The sequence below is a fragment of the Martes martes genome, assembly GCF_963455335.1.
Source record: "Martes martes genome assembly, chromosome: 5".
NCBI classification, from domain to species: Eukaryota; Metazoa; Chordata; class Mammalia; order Carnivora; family Mustelidae; genus Martes; species Martes martes.
In genome coordinates this window covers 20,317,020-20,334,680 of record NC_137892.1, presented here as the reverse complement: position 1 = coordinate 20,334,680, position 17,661 = coordinate 20,317,020, and the positions used below count along the sequence as shown (strand labels likewise).

Genomic DNA, 17,661 nt, shown 5'->3' with positions numbered 1-17,661 from the left:
TGTGTTCACACGAGGAAGTTTTTCTGGTCCCTTCCTCTGAACCTTGCCACGGATGGGTGGTTTGCCCCCTGTGGGCTCTCTCCAAAAAATCTCCTGCAACTTCTTGGGGTGATGCCGACTACACATGGTTCCCAGAGCCACTTGGTGTAGGAGAGAGTAACCCCAGAGCCAGGTGCAGGCATGCCCACAAAGGCGTCGATATTATTATGAAAAAGGCAATATATTATTCCAGGAAATTTTAGGAGTAAGACCCACCCACAGCCCTACTGACCTAGCACAAATATTTCCATTTTTGGACATTTGTTCCCAGCTTATTGACCTGAAGCGCTATGGCCATGTGTGGAGGAAGGAGTTTTGATAATAGGCCGGGGTGGGGGGAGGGGGGTCCTGTTTCCCCCCCTGAACTTCCTGTCCCCGCAGGTCACCGAGACCTGGGGAGCCCTTGCCCCCCAGGGGAGGGAAGCATCTGCAGCCCAGAGGGGTCCCCCCACCTCCTATCTCTGTCCCATCAGGAAATCCTAAGAGGAAATCATGGCCTCCGCGTGGGGGAGGGACTGTGGCTCTGCCTGGGTCAGGGGGTCCCTGCGAGTTGGTGAGACCCACACTCCACATGGCTGTGAGTGCCACAGGCGTTCTTTGTCATAACATTTCACGGCTCTATACTCTGCCTTATGATGTACTCGGCCATTCTACCTTATCGTGGACATTGATGTGGCTCCCATTCCTTTACTATTCACAGACGGGAGTGTCTGTCCCCACATAGACCTCAGTGGGGCCCTCAGACATCGGCTCTGGTGCTCATCTCTGCCCAGCGGCTCTAGCTGTCCCCCCTCCACACACCAATCCCTCCTCTCGCCGTGGAAGCTTCTCTTCACCCTCCCTGGTGCTGACATCATCCCAGTCCCTCCTCCTTTCTTGTTTTACCCATCTCAGGGCCACGGCTCACGATGACCTTCTCCGAGACCCTTCCTTGGCTTCCCACAGACAGCCACTGGAGAAGAGCCACACTCCCTAGTGTGGAGATCCAGCGCCCCATCCCCCGGAGCCCAGACTCCCCACCTCTCTGCCTCATCTCCTTCCATGCACCCTTCCAAAGAGCAAGCTCTGGTCAAACCAAACCACTCTCAGCTCCCTAAGACACCATGCTCAGTCAGGCTTCCGTGCATTTGCACACGTGGGGTCCCCACCCCTGGTCCCCGGAGCACCCCTGCCCAGAAGTGCCCAACCCCCATTCCTACTTCTCTCCTAAAATCTCTGCTCCAGCATCAGCCTTGCAGGGCCTCCCGCCTCCAGCCTCTCCAGGTGAGACTGGGACTTGGCTGTGTCTCCCTGCACAGCGGGGCATGGCTCTGTCATGCTGGAGGTTCATGACTGCTCACCATTTACCTCCAACACAAGTACAGAGCTCAGAGCACAGACCACACTCAGTAAACACAGGATGGATGGATGGATGAGTGGCTGCGGGAGCGAGCCTGAGTTCTGTCCCCTCCTGGGAGTGTGTGGGGCTGAGGGCTCCTCTTTCTCTGCAGGCTTCCACACCCAGGGCAGGAAGAGGGTCCATAGGTGGCCTTACAGAGAACAGGATGGAAAATCCTGAGTGGTAAGCCATCTGCATTCGAGGCCCTTCTCCCGAGACTTTACAGCTAGAGCAGCATTGAAGGAAGTTGCCCCGACTAAGAACAGGGGTGCCTGGGTGGCTCACTGGGTTAAAGCCTCTGCTTTCAGCTCAGGTCATGACCCCAGGGTCCTGGGATTGAGCTCGGCATCAGGCTCTCTGTTCAGCAGGGAGCCTGCTTCCCCACCCCCACCCTCGCCCCTGCATACTTGTGATGTCTGTCAAATAAATAAATAAAATCTTAAAAAAAAAAAAAAAAGAACAGAAACCAGTGAGTAGAACAATGCAGAAAGCCTCACTGTGCAGGACAGAAGAAGTGTTATGAGTGCTAGTTTTGATGATCCCAGGGGTGATCCAGTCCTCTCTGTGCTGCTTAAGAATTTAGGGGGCCTGGGGTGGTCTGGGGGAGTGTATTGGTTTTGATCTGTTTTCCCTTTTCTTGAAAGGGAAAGAAGGGCAAGATGTGCTCTGTGGGAAGCAGGTGCCCCTTGCAGGACACAGGACCTGCAATGATTTTAATGTAAACACACACCGGCAGGAGGAAGCCCTTCAGATGCCCCTTTCCAGGCCTCCAAACATCCCAGGGGACCGTAGCCACTGACAGCATCCAGCGTAGGGAAGCTCTGGGATGTAGCATCAGAAGAGCCCTGAGGCTCTCGCTTGTCTCTCCTGCTTTCTGTGGCCAGCTTCTTCCCCATTGAGGGATTTTGCTGGGTCCTTCCCAGACATCCAGGTAGCTACCGAGATGGACCTTCTGACTTAGCCAGTGTGATCAGCCACTTCGTGAACTCCCTGCCCCCAGCACGGTGGGGATGTCTAACCGTCACTCCCTTGTCCTGAAGCCTACAGTGGCTCCCTAGTGCCTGAGCTATGCTTCCTGTGGAGTACAAAGGCTACAGAATGGTTTCAGGGAAACCCCAGATCATTAGTCAAAAAGGTGTTTGCTGCAGGACTTCTCAGGGCCTTTACTATGTTAATATGTTTTGCAAGTCTCTAAGGTGGAGATAGGGGCAGGAGAAGCTGGCTGTGAGGTCTCCCCAGCTTGTATGATTGTGGAACCCTTTGTCCCAGGAGCATCTCATGAATCTGTTCTTGGAACCCTGATTTGGGAATCACTAATCAAAGGCTAAAATTCACATTCCTTATCAAAGCACTGGAAACCTGTATAATCCGGGCCTCACCTCCTTTCCCCCACACCCTCACGGCCTCAGTACTTGTTTTACAAAGTGCCCGTTGCCTGGAAGCTCCCTCCTCTTCCTCCACCTCCTCCCAACACAGCTTTCCTGTCACCTCCTCCAGGAAGCCCTCTCCTGCTCCCCTTGTGATTGGGGAGTTTCCTGCAGTCTCCCCACAGTGTAAAAGCTATACAATTAGAGCATAAGGCAACATTTGCATTTTGTCATGTGATTCTTTGGTTTGCACCTAAACGATAAGTGGTAAGAAAACTTCCGCCCTCGTTCAGATGATCATTCATTCATTCACAGGGCTCTCAGGAGCGAATGCCCACCCCCTTGGGGTCCCGGGGGTGGGGGGTACTGAACATTCTTATCCTTCCCCATAGAGGAATTAAATCAGTTCTCTCTCTTTTGTGGTACTCCATCTGGATTTTTTTTTTCTTCACCAAGGTATAGCTAGCTGGGTTTGCATTAGTTAGGTGTGTAGATAACAGTGTCCTGGGGAGGGGAGGGGGTGGGTGAAAAGGATCCAAAGGCACGAACTTCCAGTGATAAGATTAATTAGTCCTGGGGATGTCATGCATAGCGTGGTGACTATGATTTACAATATTGCACCGTACATCTGAAAGTGGCTAAGAGAGGAGATCTCCAAAGTTCCCGTGAGAAGAAAAAAAAATTTCTGGATCTCTGTGTGGTGATGGATGTTAACTAGACTTACAGGGCAATCATTTCACAATAGGTAGCAATCATTATGTCGTACACCTGAAATTAATATTATGCTATATGTCAATGATGTTTCAACTTAAAAAAAAATACATTAAGGGTACATCTGGGTGGCTCAGTTGGTGGCACGTGTGAGTCTTAATCTCAGGGTCATGAGATTGAGCCCCGTGTTGGACATAGAGATTAAACAACAACAACAAAAAATTAAGAAAACTAAAAAAATGAAAGTAAGAGAGTTGCAGGGTGCCTGGGTAGCTCAGTCGGTTAAACACCTGCCTTTGGCTCAGGTCATGATCCCGGGGTCCCGGGATCCAGCCTGCATCTGGCTCCCTGCTCAGCGGGGAGTCTGCTTTTCCCTCTGCCCTTCATTCTCTGTCTCCCTATCTCTCTCTCCAACAAATAAATAAAATCTTGAAAAAAAAAAAAGAAAAGAAAAGAAGAGCGTTGGCTTAATGAAATAAACAAAACCACATTATTTCCTCCTATGGGGAAGTGCCTTTCCCCTCTTCTTGGGGGAGGGGTGGGGTTCCTCCCGAGCTGTCTGTTCATCATTTAGCGGCAAGTAGTTGCACATCCTGTGCTTTCTGAGACTGTGGGATGGATATACCCAGGTGGCACAGGCAGGGACAGCCACATCGGGCCCTCCTGACCCTTTTGGAAGTAGAACCAGGCAGCCTAGGCCAGCACACCGGTAAGCTCTCCATCTGGGCTAATCCCAAAGGCTCCCACAGACGTCTGGCTTCTCAGCTTGGAGAGCCCACACAGGCTGTGCATCCTGCCAACCTGTGTACTTGCCCTGGCTTTGTGGGATCCGGACCTTTGAAATGCAAGTTCAGTAATCTCTGTCGGAGCAAATCTCAGTCTTTGCTCTATAAGCAGGTGACAATTTATCATCCAAACGGAGATATATTTTTTAAATATTTTACTTATTTATTTGAGAGAGGGAGCGCACAAGCAGGGGGGAAGGGTAGAGGGAGAGGGAGAAGCAGACTTCCCGCTGAGCAGGGAGCCCAATAAGGGGCTCGATACCAGGACCCCGAGACCATGACTAGAGCCGAAGGCAGATGCCCAAATGACTGAGCCACCTTGGTTTAGGCGCCCCTAAACCAAAATATTTTAAGAGAGGAAGAATACGCATCAATTGGGATTGCCCCAATATGGTAGCACATACAGTCCTCCTGGGGAGGTCAGCGAGGAGCAGGGAGGAATGGCGCTCAATGGCAGATTGCCTGTTTGTGGACTTCAAGCACTGTGCTTGCAGCCTTCCCTGGCCAGAAGCATTTCCTTCTCGGGCACAGAGGGGTATCCATGAAAAGGAACAGTTGATATCATCCATTATAACCAGCTGTCCTCCCAAGGGTCTTCCAGCCCAGATACCCACCTTATTCCCACCCGCAAAGTGCACAGGGCTTTGTAAAGCAGAGACAACTCAACAGAGGGCCCGGCAATGCTGGGTGCATCCCCAGCCACCTGTGGACCATGTCATGGTGGTCGCTGTCTTGCACTCAGGAAGGTTCTTAGAATCTCTTGCTCTGATAAGGATGCCAAGACAATTAAATGGGGACAGAACAGTCTTTTCAATAACTGAGTCTGGGACAACTGGATATTCATATACAAAAGAATGAGGTTGAATCCCTACCTCACACCATATCAAAAAAATTAACTCAAAATGGACCAGAGACCTTAATATAAGAGCTAAAACTATAAAAATCTTAGAAGAAAACAGAGGCAAAATCTTAGTGACCTTCAGTTAGGCGATATTTCTTAGCTAGGACACCAAAAACACAGGCAACCGAAGAAAAAATATTGATATATTGGATTTCATCAAAATTTAAAAAAACAAAACAAAACAAAACAGTATTTGTGCTTTAAAAGATATCACCAAGGTGCAGCGCCTAGGTGGCTCAGTTGGTTAAGCAACTGCCTTCGGCTCAGGTCATGATCCCAGAGTCCCGAGATCAAGTACCACATCGGGCTCCCATCTCTGCAGGGAGTCTGCTTCTCCCTCTGACCTTCTCCCCTCTCGTGCTCTCTCTCTCTCTCTCTCTCTCTCTCTCAAATAAATAAATAAAATCTTAGGGAAAAAAAAGGTACCACCAAGGAAGTGAAAAGGCAACCCACTGACTTGTATCTGGAATATATAAAGAGCTTTCACAATTCAACAATAAAAACACAAACAGATCAATTAAAAAATAGAGAGTCTGGCTCAGTTGGTGGAGCATGCGACTCTTGATCTCAGGGTCATAAGTTTCAGCCCCACCTTGGGTTCAGAGATTACTCAAAAATAAAATCTTTAAAGAAATAGAGGATTTGAATAGAGATTTCTCCAAAGCAGATATATAAATGGGCAATATAAGCAGATGAGAAGATATCTGACATCATCAGCCATCTGGGATATGGAAATCTAAAGCCACAATGAGGTACCACTTCATACCCACCAGGATAGCTGGAATCAGAAAGGCAGATAATAATAAATGTTGGCGAGATGTGGAGACACTGGAACCCTCACATACTCACATACTTCTTTGTGGGAATGCAAAATGGTGCAACAGCTTCATAAAAATGGGTTGGCAGTTCCTCGAATGCTTAAACACAGACTCTTACCCTGACCCAGCAATTCCACTCACAGGTGTTGACCCAAGACAAATGAGAAACCCATGTCCTCCCAAACACTTGCACACATGCTCATGCAATATTCTCCCAATAGCCAAAAAAGTGGGAATAAAAAAGTAGGAATGTCTGGCAGCTGATAAATGGATAAATAAAACGTGGTCTATCCATACAATGGAATGTTGTTTGGCAATCCAAAGGAACGAGGTACTGATTCATGCATGGATGAACCTTGCAAAGATTCTGCTAAGGAAAAGAAGCCAGTCACCGAGGATGACAGGCTTGGTATTGAACGACTGCACTTCTATGAAAATGCAGAACAGAGAGCTCTATAGGGACAGAAGGTAGGTTAGTGGTTGGTTGCTAGGGGCTGGCCAGAGGGTGAGTGACTACTCAGGTGTGGGGGGGCTTCTTTTGGGGGGCTGATGCATCATCCCAAAGATGATTTTGGTGATGGCTTTACAACTCTGTAAATAGACTGAAAACCAGCGGAATATGCACTTGACCTCGCTGAACCACTGAACGGTATAGTAAGGGAATGCTATCTCAGTAAGGCTGTTACAGAACAAATCCCATCTGCGAGGCTGAGCCTGTGCCACCCTCTGGCCCACAGGAGTCTCAGGGCACATTCATCTTGTATCTTACCAACAACACGCCCACCGCATTTCCATCTTTCTCCTAAAAATCAAAGGAACTGTATCTACAGGACACATCTTAAAACAAACCAACCCCAGATGGGATTGTTGGTGGACATACACCCCCAGGCACTAACCGTGGGATCATGAGGAATTTTTAATAGAGGCAGAAGCCAAAACAAGTGGAAGTTACAAGTTCTCTGTCTTTTTACTGAGATCCAAGGCCATGGGACGGCGCAACAGAAGCCAGACAACAGAGCTGATGTTTACATGGACAAGCAGTCCTGGCTGGCCTTCTGGGACAAGGGAAGTGAAGCCACACCACACTGTTGGGGAGAGCTCTCAATCCCCTTGTGTCTGACTCCTGCCTCCACCACCTGTCCCTGAAACCAGATCACTCACCTGATTAGAGGATGATCACCGAGAGGTGACCCTGGGTAGAACTTAGGAACCGCTGTCCCCATAAGAGGTGGGTGGCTCATGGGGATCTGTCTGTCTGCAAGAGGGATTGGTGACAGAAGTCCTGGGCTTGGTCATTTGGCCTCTCCTCATTTATTTAAAGAAGCCCATCCTGAACTATAACATCATTTTTAGAATGCTTCCTATCCCAGAGGAGCAGGGTTTGGAAACAGTTGTGTCGAGGGATCTTCAGGGTCAAAGAATTAAAGTGATATCGATTTGGCAACAGGAAGTCCAGCCGGGACCCAAGCATGCTCCATATCTAGGCATCCAAGTCAGAAGTCCAGATAGCTCCTAGCAGGGGATACACAAGGTTGACGATGAGCTGCACGGAGGAGGTATCGATGAGCACAGCAGCCCAAGGCAAGCTGGTGCAAATGGGGCCGGACCACATGGAGGCAAACCACATGTGCCCAGCTGGTCAAGCAGGGGCCCCAGGCCTAATTACTGCAGTTCCCCACGCCATATGGAGTGTTTCCCAGTGCCTCTCCCTCCACCAGCTCACCGGATGCTTAAAACCACCCTCTGGGGCGTCTGGGTTTTGCAGAGGACAAGAGCCTGGGGACTCTGGTGGGCCCGTCCCAGAGAACAGCTAACTGTGTCCCCTTACTTGATTTTGTCCGAAGTGCATACACATTTGGCCCAAAGACGTCTTGGCACGAATCACAGGAGTGGGGCTAGAACTGATAACAGCTGTCAATGAAGACTCTCTGCCTTTTTTGCAACCACGGTCCCCAGGACACTGAGGGGTAGGAGGATCCACCACCACCACCTGGCCCGCAGTGGTTGGTGGGGAAGGAAGGGCAGGACAGAGCCCCTGGTCCCAGGGCAGGAGGGACACAGTGTGGCCAAGCCACCAGCACTTGCAGTGCAAGGAGCTGAGGGTAGAGACTGGGGCGCTGCCTGGGGTGGAGGCAGGAAGGGCCCCAGATGTGCCTGAAGGAGACAAGGATCCCTAAGGCTGGCACAGGCACAGTCATCATCTGTCCCATGGGTCCTGGAGCTTGTGGAGAGATGAGCATGGCTGCGATGGGCAGGGCACCTGGCACGCGCAGCTCCACCCAACTCCCCCACCTCACTCCCCAGAGGTCTCCAACAGACAAACCCATATTCCCTGGGAAGGGAATCCTTCTGCTCCAAGACACGAATTCATCTGCAAGGCCTTGGGGTGCTGGCCTGCACGTGGCCTCTGAGTTGTCCCAAGGCCCACGTGATCTGGAGGTCCACATCTTTGGAGAAACAGGAAATAAGCCCGAACTAGCATCTCTGGCTCAAAGCTCTGCCCCGCAGTTCCTGTGCCCATCTCAACAGGGAGAGGGGGAGGATGTTGGCAGCCCTCCCCTCTCGGGCTCCCAAAGGGGAAACTGAGGCCCAGGGAGATGAAATGGCCCTGAGGAGACAAGCTGACATTAAATCCAGCAGGGCTGAATTACAAGCCCTCACGTCCTGGGCAAAGGCTGCGGGGCTCAGTGGGGCTCAGCGGAGCTCAAGTCATGTCATCCCTGTCACAGAGTTGTGTCCCCAATAAAAAGGGGTCTTGAGGCACACACACAAAAAAAAGCTATGTGGGGCTCTCAGCCTCACCTGGGGCTCCCTTCCCCAGCCCATCCCTCTTCGCCCCATCAGGCTCTCTCCCCTCACTGGCCAGTACTCTGGGCTCCTGCCAGAGCTGCCTGGCGTGGACTTCAAAGGATAAGGACAGCTGAGCATCTGGGGCCTGCCTGGAGTGCACTGAGGGGACGTCAGCGATGCTGTGCGATGGGACCACCTGTCCCATGAGCAGAAGCTTTCCGGGACACAGCCCGCCCGGCAGCTCGGCCGGTTGAAACCCCCCTGCTCTGTGACAGCTGTGCACACAGTGTCCAGGAAGGGGACCCAGAACTTCTGCCACACACGCCAGGCTGGTGGGACCACCGAGGGCCCATGGATAAAACAGCTTGGTCATTTATAAAACCTGAACTCCAGGCAAGTCAAGTCAGTGAGTATCTCTGCACCTCAGCTTTCCCGTCTGTAAAATGGGGCTAATAATGCAGCTATTTCAGGGCTGTTTGTAGAAATTAAGTCAGGTGACACATGGAAGGGCCTGGAATGAGGGAGGGCTTAATAAATGTCACTTCCCTCTTCCCTGGGCCCCTGGGGCGCATCAGGGCCACTCCTGACCTCTTTTGCCTGTTAGAGGCACAGCTACCGGGGGGCCCCTTGGTGAGAAGGAGCTGAAGGGCTCAGTCCACCTCTGGGTCCAAGCACCACATCAGGCAAGGAGCTGCGGCAGGTGGTGACTGCACTGGGCTCAGTGTCACAAAACCTGGCTTGAAGTCTGGCTCTGCTCCTTACCAGCTGTTTGTCCTCAGACAAGTCCGTTCCCCACTCTGTGCCTTGGTTCCCTTGCCTGACACGTGGCGAACACTGTACCTCTTGCCTCTCACCCGATTGTCGTGAGGATTCATGTGGCAGGCATAACAATGACTCCCTGGAAATATCCATGCCCTGATCCCCTGACCCTGTGATGATCTCATTTCTAGCCCCTCTGGATTTATGGTCAGCTTGTCACCTCAGGGGGCCATTTAGTCTCCCTGGGCCTCAGTTTCCCCTTTGGGAGCCCAAGAGGGGAAGGCTGCCAACATCCTCTGCCTCTCCATGATGTCCTGCACTGTACAGAGTCCCTCAAAATCCATGCCTACCCCAAACCTCCGAACACAACACCTTATTTGGAAAGGGTCTTTGCAGGTGTGATCAGTAAAGATGAGGTCATACTGGATCTGGGTGGGCGCTGAAGCCCATAGGACTGGTGTCCTTATAAGGAGAAAGAGACACACACACAGGGAGATAGCTGCGTGAGGACAGAGGTAGATACTGGAGTGATTTAGCTCCAAGCCAAGGAATGCCCAGGATTGCTAGCAACCACCAGAAACTAGGAAGAGGCAAGGAGGGGTTCTCCCCTAGAGGTTTTGCAGGGAGCATGGCTCTGCCAACACCTTGATTTGGCACTTCGGGCCTCCAGAACAGAAAATAAATTGTTGTTGTTTAAAGCCACCAAGTTTGGGGCGCCTGGGTGGCTCAGTCCGTTAAGCATCTGCCTTCGGCTCAGGTCATGATCCCTGGGTCCTGGGATTGAATCCTGCATCGGGCTCCCTGCTCAGCTGGGAGCCTGCTTCTCCCTCTCCTCTGCTGCTCCCCTGGCTTGTACCCACTCTCTCACAAATAAATAAAATATTTATAAAAAATAAAAATAAAGCCACCAAGTCTTTGGTATTTGGTTGCGGCCCTGGGGAACTGAGGTATATGACAAGGGGCACTTTGCAGATAGGATTAAGTCAAGCAGAGATGGGAGATTATTCTAGGTTATCCAGGTGGACCCAAAGGAATCACAAGGGTCCTTTGAGAAGGGAGGGGGGCAGGAGGTCAGAGAGAAGGCCACGTGATGACAGAGCAAACACTGGGGTGATGTGGTCACCAGCCAAGGAATGTGCCTGGCTTCTAGAAGCTGGAAGAGGAATGGATTCTCCCCGAGAGCCTCCTGGAGGAACCCGCCCTACTGACTCCTTGATTTGAGCACCACGGAGCGCCTGTTCTGGAACTCTGACTTCTAGTGCCATAAGAGAATCGATTTCTGGCGCTCGAAGCCCCCAAGTCTGTGGCAGTTTATAGCCCCAGGAAATGAACACATACCCCAACATCCATTCTACCCTGATCGGTCTACCGGGCTGTTCCATCATCTGGGATGGTTTGCTGAGAAACACAGAGCCTTACCAAGACCTTCTTCTGGAAGGAGGAGATGGACGTCAGGGAATCAGGGAGAAGGGATCCCAGGGGGAAGGGAAGGTGCAGACGACGCCTTCAGGATGTGAACCAGCATCAGCCACGTGGGGCCTCGCTGGAGGCCCTCCCAGGACTGATATCAGGCAAGGGGTGAGGACCTAATGCTGCAGTGGGTCAGATTTCTGTTTAAGAAGGAGAAAAACATTCTCAGGCACCATGCAGCGGGTCTTCAGGTGACAATCCACAGAGATAAGCCAAAATCACCACAACATAAATAGTGATGACTAAGCTGACCCTTCCTTTTTCTTTTTCTTTTTTTTTTTTTTTAAGATTTTGTTTATTTATTTGCCAGAGAGAGACAGTGAGAGAGGGGACACAAGCAGGGAGAGTGGGAGAAGGAGAAGCAGGGTCCCCACTGAGCAGGGAGCCCTATGCAGGACTTGATCCCAGGACCCTGGGATCATGTCCTGAACCGAAGGCAGATGTTTAACGACTGAACTACCCAGGCGCCCCTAAGCTGACACTTTATAAGATCAGCCACGATGAGACACACCCGGCTATCAGCACGGTCCCCTGTGCCCACTCGTCCTCTCTTATCTGTGGCGGGCAGTGTCCAGATGACCCCTGTGTGTTGTAAATGCACCTGCTGTTTGAGGAGGGTATTTGTGACTGTAAATAATGTGATGCAAGTCCACGGCAGGAGAAATTGCAAACCCTGTCAAAAGACATGGACTTGAGGGGCACCCAGGTGGCTCAGTCAGTTAAGCATCTCCCTCAGGCTCAGGTCATGATCCCAGAGTCCTGGGATCGAGCCCCGTGTGTTGGGATCCTCGATCAGTGAGGAGTCTGCTTCTCCCTCTCCCTCTGCTCCTTCTCTTGCTCGCTTACTCTCTCTCAAAAAAAAAAATAAAAATAAAAATAAAAAAGACAGACTTTCCCGAAATGGAAGAGAGTGAAGTTGGAGAATTGCTTAGATCCAGAGACAGGGCTGGTTCTGCTGAGTGAGCCCAGTAGCCACCAAGAAGGGAAGCAAGCCAACACGGCCTCTCCAAAAGAGTGATTCAGGTGAAAAGAAGATCAAGAAAGACTTACGGGGAAATTGATTAATGGCAGCCCCTGAATGCTGGTGCATGGATGAGTCTATTAACATGCTGAGACATTCAAATGAAAAAAAACCCCAAAACCTTATTGTGCTCTCTCATAACTTTGGCAGTAAAATTCAACCATTCTTTTTCCTTCCCCCCCCCCCCTCCGAGATTTACTTGAAAGAGAGAAAGCACGTGAGCACAAGCAGGGGAGCAGCAGAGGGAGAGGGAGAAGCAGGCTCCCACTGAGCAGGGAGCCCCATGCAGGACTCCATCCCCAGACCCCGGGGTCACAACCTGAGCATAAAGCAGACGCTTAACCAACTGAGCCTCCCAGGCGCCCCAATCATCCTTTTTTCATAAAAAAAAAATACTCCCAGAGTTGTTGAAATAATTTAAACATTGTTAAATATGGGATAAAATTACAAAAATGACTGTGGTTTTGGTCTCTCTTTTCAAGATTTAGTCCCAATGAGCCTGCGTTGACTTGTTACAATGAAATTAAAAAGGGCCTTTTCCTGGGACCCGCTGTTCTTACAGAAAAGGGTCTCCTGGGCATGCCTTTATCTCCAGATCTGCCTCTCTTTGGAACATGGGCTCTAAAGGGCAGTAGTAATGTTTTCATCTTTGTATCGCTGGCCCCCAGGCAGCCTGGCATGCAGGCTCTGTTAAGGAGATGAATGAAGAAGATACAGAAAAACAACTGTGTTTTCTATCTCTCACTAGGATGTTTGCTGGGTCAGGGTCTATAGCAATGGGCTTGGATGTTCTGCATGAGGTGACACAGCAGGGGAAGGAGGGCCTGGACCTATGGACTCCAGCGCTCTTACAGGGCTGAGCAAGCATGCCTGAAGAGCAGGGCAAGGCTGTGATGAGAGGGAGGCTCTTGAGCAAGTGAGGGGCACAGCAGGCATGGCAGGTGGAAGGGGAGGAAAATCCTGAAAGCAAAATGACTGCTGGGAGTATGGTGGCTCTCTCCAGGAGATCTCCCCAGGGGGCCTAGCTGAGGAGCTGAGGCCATGAGCGGTCAGCATGGAGGAGAAATATTGGGAGGCAAAGGAAGGCCTGAATGGGGGGAAAGAGGGAGCAAAAAAAATAAAGACTGAAACAGAAAATCTGGAGGATACGAATTAACTGCTGGATCCAGCAATGCCTGAAGCTGGACCAGCCCGGGAAGCCTTTAAGTTTCCTCAGCCAACGGCTTCTGGTTTTTTTTGTTGAAGCCAGCCACTCTCACTTTCAACTTAACTGTCTCTTGTAGCTGATCTCTGGGCATGCAGGAGGGAGGGGCTGGCAGTAGGCCAAAGGCAATGGCCTGCTGTGGGAAGGCCTGAAACCTGGACTGTCCCCCTAGTTTTAAAATAGCTCCACTCAAGGGTAGGGGGCAGAGTAAGGAAACCCACAAACAAAAGCATAAACCAGTGATGGCTTAAGACTGGAGCATCAAAGGGAGGCCGACCAAAGGGGGCAGATGTGCAGGGCTGCTGTACAAACATACTTAACCCAAAAATGACTTGGGAAGGTATTAAAGCATTCAGACCTACCAGCTTTCAGCTGGTCTCCTGGGGAAAACTTACTAGTATGATTTTTATCAAAGTTACACTAAGGCAGCCATGTTGTTCTCCTCTCCCTTTGGCTCATCTGTCTCAGGATCCACCCCACTGCCAACCCTAGGATTCTGGGGAACGGGGCTTGGGCCTCATGCATGCACAGGTGCAGCTAATTAATATTTGTGAATGAACCAAAAGAAGAGTCAGAGCCCAGCTAGAATGCTTTGTTGTTGTTGTTGTTTTAAATTGAATTTTAAATTTACATTGAGTAAAATCCCTTCTTCTTGGTGTACACAAGTGAATGGTCATGGGACCACCATGAGAAAGGTACAGAATAGCCCCCGTCATCTCATCTCCCCCGATTCCCCTGTCTGACCCTCCTCCTCTCCCTTCACCCCTGGCAATTACCAACTGGTTCTCTGTTTCTTTAGTTTAAAACATACCTACCATAAAATGCACCAATTTAACTGTTGCAATTCAGCCACATTAAGTATATTTACAGTCTTGTGCAACCATCATCATGATGTATTTCTAGAACTTTTTCATCATCTTAAGCAGAAACTTTGTATCCATTTTTAAAAAAGATTTTATTTGTCAGAGACAGAACTCAAAGAGGGTGGAGTGGCAGACAGAGCAGGCAGAAGGAGAAGTCCCTGCTGAGTGGGGAGCCCAATGTGGGACTCGATCCCAGGACCCTGAGATCATGACCTGAGCTGAAGGCAGACACTTAACCGACTGAGCCACTCAGGAGCCCCCATTTAGGTCATTTCTCATTTGGAGTAATTATGAATCCTGCTCTACAAACATCTGCATCCAGATCTTGGTGTGAATGTCAGCTTTCAGTCTCCCCGGGTAAAGACCTAAGAGTGGGATTGCAGAGTCATGTGAGAGGTGGATGCCTGCCACGGCGACCCCACCATTTTGATTTCCTGCCAGTCCCCTGTGAGAGTTCCAGGTGCTCTGCATCCTTGCCAACACTTGGCAGTGTCAGCGGCCGTGGTCTTTTTTTTTTTTTTTTTTTAAAGATTTTATTTATTTGACAGAGAGGCAGGCAGAGAGAGAGGAAGGGAAGCACGCTCCCCAGTGAGCAGAGAGCCCAATGCGGGACTCGATCCCAGGACCCTGAATCATGACCTGAGCTGAAGGCAAAGGCTTTAACCCACTGAGCCACCCAGGCGCCCTGGCCTTGGTCTTTTTAAAACCCATATGCTATCCATCGATTGCCAGATTGAAATAAAAGAACAATTTTCATGGTGAGAAGTGAGCAAAAGTGCAATTTACCGAGCTTTCTACACATCACACACATTATCAAAGGAGGGCCGGGGGCCACACATGGTCCTTAGAGCTCCTCACATGGTATGTCACCTAATGCTTTGGTTATTCCTGGTTTCCTGAAGTGGTGACCTAGACACAGCAGAAATAACCTGACCAAGGTCACTCAGTGGATGGTGGCTGAGCCAGATGTGAACTGAGGTTCTGGTCCACGATGTCTGGGCCTCCCTTACCTACGGGTGGGCACCAACGAGTGCCACTTCTTCCTCCCCTTGGGGAGCTTTTTTTTTTTTTTTTAAGATTTATTTATTTGAGAGAGAGAGAGTGAGCGAGTGTAAGCATGAGGGGAGGGAGGAGCAGAGAGAGAGGGCGAGAGAGAATCCCAATCAGATTCCACACTGAGCACAGAGCCCAACACTGGGCTTGATCTCACGACCCTGAGATCACGACATGAACCGAAACCAAGAGTTGGAGGCTTAACCGACTGAGCCCCCCAGGTGCCCCATCCCTGGGAGAGTTTAAAGGCATTGTCTCAACGCCCAGCCAGGGCTAGGCTCAAGCCCTGAAGCCTGGGTCAGCTGGCCTCCTGAGTCCCAACCTCTTTCGGGGACATGCTGGCTTCACAATGTGCAAACCGCTGCTTTCAGACAAAAAGGTCTGAGCATGAGGTCTGTCTCCTGGAAACCAAGGCCAAGACTTGAGACCCAACACCCAACACCCTGCAGTCATATGAAGGCTCAGGGCCCTGACAGGTCTTCATAATTCCTGGCCAGGTTGCCTCCCCAATGTGCAACCACTGTTTGAAGCTGCCTCCCTCTGCCTCCAACTTTGCCCAACATCTGCAACGCTTTCTAAGAAAGACAGCACAAGGCTAAGGCAAAGAAAAGAACAAATGTCTTTGTGAAAAACCCATGGATTGGAAGGCGCCTTCTAGCCTCCTGGGGCAACCCGGAAAGTGACAGATGTGGTAGGCTACCACCGAGGCTTTGAAACCGCAGGCTTGGCCAGCTCCTCATGACCTAAGCCCCAAAAGAACAAGAATTTTTTCTAAATGCAATTTCAAAGGGTCTTGTCTTGCCTTTGGTGAGATTCCCGGAAACAAAAAGGCAAAAGAGGCATGGGCTCAGGTCGGGGTGTCCTGCACCGCATGTCTCCCACCTACCCTGCCTCCATCTACATGGCGAACACAACCAGACAATATGGCAGCCTCACTGAGGCCCTACTGTGTGCCAGGCGGGGCCTGCCTCCAATTCTGAGGTTCCCTCTCTGGATCCCCCATTGAGAACCATGCTCATCAGAAGGAGTAGCCGGCCATGCTACTGGGTGTGGGTGCCTTAGTAATGTGCTCTGTTACAATAATCACTGTCACCCTTTATCCATCCATCCATCCATCCATTTCATTTAACAACAAAAGGACCACAGTTCAGTAAGGGACATGGAGGTAGATGCAGTGGGGTCTGTGAGTAGAGAAAGGCACCATGAGGAGGAATCAGTTCTTTTGAGCATGGCACACTCCATGGAGGAAGAGACTTGAGGTGAGTCTGCAAGGAGGACAAGTCTACCGGGAAGAGAAGGGCATTCCAGGCCAAAAGAGCAGCATATGCAAAGGCACTGAGGTCTGAAATAATGTGAAATTTGGGGGGAAACACAGGGTAACTCCTTATAGTGGGAGTATGAAGTGAGGAAGGAGTGTGAGATGACCCCAAACCAGTTGCACCCCCCACACCTTGGCTCCTGTGATCCCAACTCTCACCACATACAGCAGGTACTTAATAAATCACGTTACTGGGCAGAGACCAGTGGTCCTGCGGGGGCACAAAGATCACTGACAACCAGACCCGTTTCCAATGCCCCTCAGAGATGCAGACAGATGTCCACACAATATTGAGGATGGGGAGGCCCTGGGGCTCTCCTTGACACTCCCCAGGGGACACGAGCAGTGACTCTCCCCTTCTACTCAGGACACCAGCATGAGAACGAGGTCACCGGGCCACTAACATCCATTTGGCTTTAATTTAGCAAAGAAAAGGAAATCATTCACCAACCCTGGTCTTTTTACTTCTATTGCTACCACGTGACCAGTGGAGTCCCCATACCAGGGTGCCTCGGTTGGGGTGGTCCCTCCCTGAGCTTAGCCAGGTGACCCCCTGCACCCCGCTTATAGCCCATTTTCACCGGCCCCATGGGCACTGTAGGCCGTGAGCACTGGCCATCCACAGCCCAAGTCCCAGGAGGCTTTGCACGGCCTACAGAGTGTCCAGTCCTGTGTCTGCTCTGGGAAATGATTACCATGAAGCACAGCTCTGCCATGAGGCCAGTGTGTCCCGAGGCTACTGCTACTTGGCTGGGAGTTAATACATGAGTCAATACGTCCACTCAGGCTGGTTTACGTGGTGATGTGTTCTAAGACTTCTCGTTAATACCGCTCTGTTCTTGTTTAGATTACTCTCGAAACAGACCACGATTCCATTCTTGAATCTTCTTTCAGAATCACTAGTTACTTAGGAGAGTGTTTTTAAATCTCCAGATGGCAAGGGTTTTCTGTGTAAGTGCTTTGGTGATTCATGCTTGGTTCATGACATCGTGATATGAGGGAGAAGAGCACAGGTGAGTCCTCTATGCTGCGTGATTAAAGAACAGTGTTTGCAAACCGCAGTCTAATGTGCTGTCATGCCTCGCACTGAGATGCTGAAAGCACCCCCATTAAAGTCAGGAACCAGATGACGACGCGCCACCACCACCACCATTATGGAAGAGTTTTCTGGAAGGCCACAAGAA

At 50.5% G+C, this 17,661-nt stretch overlaps 1 protein-coding gene across 1 annotated transcript in view; it reads right to left on the bottom strand.

Annotated features, from left to right (window-relative positions):
• COL23A1 (collagen type XXIII alpha 1 chain) overlaps positions 1–17,661 on the bottom strand; it is a gene marked incomplete at its 5' end in the record, with an annotated part of 301,516 nt that overhangs the window by 122,500 nt on the left and 161,355 nt on the right. The window lies entirely within an intron of this gene.